The 2,728-nt window shown below is 30.9% G+C and overlaps 2 non-coding genes across 2 annotated transcripts; both read right to left on the bottom strand.

Moving 5' to 3' along the window:
- Positions 1–616: 616 nt before the first annotated feature.
- On the bottom strand, positions 617–690 carry TRNAV-CAC (transfer RNA valine (anticodon CAC)). The gene has a single exon. It is a non-coding gene; the product is annotated as a tRNA-Val (tRNA).
- A 364-nt stretch (positions 691–1,054) lies between these two features.
- On the bottom strand, positions 1,055–1,125 carry TRNAG-CCC (transfer RNA glycine (anticodon CCC)). The gene has a single exon. It is a non-coding gene; the product is annotated as a tRNA-Gly (tRNA).
- Positions 1,126–2,728: the final 1,603 nt, after the last annotated feature.

Here is a 2,728-nt window from a genome sequence, read left to right as displayed (position 1 = left end):
TGTGCAGACAGTTACGTGTGCATCTGCCATCAGAGTGGCGCAGCGGACGCGTGGTGGGCCCATTACCCACAGGTCCCAGGATGGTTCTGATATCTGAATCAGATGAGGCTTCTATTTCATCATCTGAACTTAAATGTGGGTTTGCATTCGGGTTCTTGTAACTCGAGAGGGCAGATGGCTTCTATTTTGTGTGAATTCATTCTCTGAACTTAAATGTGGGTTTGCATTCGGGTTCTTGTAACTCGAGAGAGCAGAATTCAAAATTTTAATCACGTAATTGTGTGCTCTTGGGCCTCTTGTAACCAGAGAGGTCAGAATTCAATTTTTTAATGATGTCTGAGCGAAGGTTTTGCACCTGTCTGAACTCGGGTTCGAACTGAAGGCCTTACTCATGTCTGAACCGACGAAAACCCAGTATTTAGTTATTTTGCTCCTGCCCTAGCCCAAGCCTAAGCCCAGATTCGAACTCGGGACCTTATGTAACTCAAGGGAGCGCAGAATTCAATTCTTTGACCTTAGTTAAGGTAAATTTAAAACAGCGCAGAATTCAACTCTTTACTGATGCCTGAGCGAAGGTTGGAACATTGGCGACCAGAAGTCAAATTTGTTCTGCCGCTGTCTGAGCCCAGGTTCGAACTGGGGACCTTTAGTGTGTGAGACTAACGTGATAACCAACAACACCACCCAGACTACTTTGTTGATAAACATTTTATTTCTTGTGATTTTTTCTCCTACTAATATAAATAGCCAATATCTCTGGTAATAAAATACACAGTTCAAAGGTAAGTTTTTCTATAAAATTAAGTGTTTCTTTCATTTAAAACTTTAAGAGTTGTTTTTAGTGCTATTTTTTGGAAATTTTTAAGGTCAAATTTCTTTAAAAACAAGCAATAATTTATTAAAATCACAAACTTGATAGAGACTATACAATCAAAGTACCTTAAAAAATTTCCAGAATACTAAACACACTAAAAACAATAACAATTCCAAATCAAAAATTAAGCCTTTCTTTTCATTAGGTTTTTGATAACATAGCAATTGAAAACACTACACCTGCGCATCCGGGGAATCGAACCCCGGTCAGTACCGTGGGAGGGTACTATGATACCACTACACCAGATGCGCTTACTGTAAAATGCACCTAAATAACATTTTTCACATGGCCAGATAAACTTGCACTGAAAACCTTCACTAAAATTATATCATAATTAATTTCTTAAAACATAAACATAGTGAATTAATGACACGCAAATAAACATTATATTACAAACATAAATAAATATATAATATATACATCATAACCAACAGAACACACAACATTCTTTACATTATGTAATTTGAACTAGCATCCATTCACATGCTAGCTTATAAGCTTTCCTTTCATATAGAGGATTTTATTGGTGTCTCTCCCATGGCATTAGTTTTAGGAGGTTAATTTTATTAATGATGGTGTCTTTTCATTAAAGAATTGTTTTTTAAATAAAATAAGGAGCCACTGTTGTGGCGCTAGTCCTTGCCGGTTAACAGAACAGTTTGGTCAGTTATTATTATGAGATTTAATTTGTGTTATCATGAGAGCTGGTTTCCATTAGTAGTGTGTTGTAGGCATGCTTACTTGTATTAAGATTTAATGAATTGGATGGCCAATTGTTGTATGAACTTTTTGACTTTATGCGAAGAGTGAAATATAATGAACTTTGCCTTTGTTAAGTAAGAATTGTCATAAATGTCATTAAATTGATAAATGCTTGTTACAATTTTACTATATCTCAAATTTTTTGTTTCATATTACAAATCTATCCATCTATTTAAAATAATAATTTAATTTGTATCTTAATACATTAACATATATATTTAAAATATGTTTTAAAAGTATAAAGTAAAATTACCTTATCACTTGTCTTATTATTTTCAATTATAAAGTAATTTTTAAAAGACATTGGTCCTATATTTTGTTATTACGATTAAAAATAATTTTCAAAAGACACTTGTCATATATCTTCTTATAATGTTGAGTTTGTATTTCTTAAAATAAGATTAGTTTTAGATATAATTTTCCAATGTCTCATGATTTAAAAAATGCTTAGATTAATAATTAAAATATAATAAAATTGAACAGTGAATCATAGAAAACTTGAGGGAAAAAAACTATAAAAGGTAATGATAATGCATTATAACGTATGAAGAATTAGAGAGTGTTAAAGTAAGTTATGTATTTTAATAAGCATGGGGTATAAAATATGTTGAAATGCATAATAATGAATTATAATGTATGAAGAATTGGAAAGTGTTAAAGTGAATTATGTATTATAATAACCATGGTGCACAAAACATATTAAAATAATAGGGAGGTGTTAAAGTAAGTTATGTATTTTAATAACCATGGTGCACAAAACATAGAATTTTGTTATTTTTTTACATTTGAATGTTATGGAAATATTCATAAAATGATAATGACCAAATAAACATTATTATGAATATAAATTTGTTAATTAAATTCGTGGTGGAGAGTGTTCAATATTTACATAGATTATTCTCGAAGGTCAAAGAAGAACTTAAGCATTTAAAAATTATAGTTATGGAGTCTTGAACCCATGATTGAAAGATTACATATCTAGTAACATGTTTGGACATAAATGATACCATTCAGGTTAATCTCAATGATTGAGGAATTATTCCATGGTCAAAAGAACAAAAGATATATTTATTTAAAAATATTGTTTATCAT

This window comes from Pinus tabuliformis, chromosome 1_2 (genome assembly GCF_031772625.1).
Source record: "Pinus tabuliformis cultivar Carrire ecotype Pingquan chromosome 1_2, CPIR1, whole genome shotgun sequence".
In the NCBI taxonomy this organism is placed as follows: domain Eukaryota; kingdom Viridiplantae; phylum Streptophyta; class Pinopsida; order Pinales; family Pinaceae; genus Pinus; species Pinus tabuliformis.
The sequence above is the reverse complement of the archived record's forward strand: the minus strand, read 5'-3'. Positions and strand labels throughout refer to the sequence as shown.